Raw genomic sequence first — 629 nt, 5'->3', positions numbered from 1 at the left:
TACGATCTCGGCAGGGCTCAACCCTTTCGAGATAAACTATACTTTTCGTCTTTCCAGGATCGATAAAATATATAATTAACCGGCATCGACTGTATCAACTGTTCCGTCTGTAAAAAAAAAAAAAAAAAATTGCCATTGTGCCTAAACTAATACTGCAATTTAGGACTAAGTAAAAATGCTCGGATATAGGGTGGTGAGAAATTTAAGCGTTGTCGATTCCCAGGCTATACGCAATTGGCAAAGGAAATTATTTCTTCTTCTTAATTTGGAATTGAAAACAGATCATTCTATTATTATTCAGGTCTAGGGTGTTGATCAGAGGTTGAAATGTCCATCTATAGAATCGCTGCTGTTGTACGGGATACTCGGCCAATGTTCTAAATTCTGTATAGCCGCTCACTTAGATGGAAGCATATATACCACATATACCGACATAGGGCCTGATGAGTAGCTAGTGGAGTACTCCTCGTTGAGTAATTATTACTTCCGAGTATCTGCTAGCTAAGATACATATTTAGCCTAGATTTTACCTGCTCTATTCTCTCAATCTGGATGTATATATATTCATACATACATACATACACACACACACACACACACACACACACACACACACACACACACACACA

Source organism: Octopus bimaculoides, chromosome 1 (assembly GCF_001194135.2).
Source record: "Octopus bimaculoides isolate UCB-OBI-ISO-001 chromosome 1, ASM119413v2, whole genome shotgun sequence".
Lineage (NCBI taxonomy): Eukaryota > Metazoa > Mollusca > Cephalopoda > Octopoda > Octopodidae > Octopus > Octopus bimaculoides.
The sequence above is the reverse complement of the archived record's forward strand: the minus strand, read 5'-3'. Positions refer to the sequence as shown.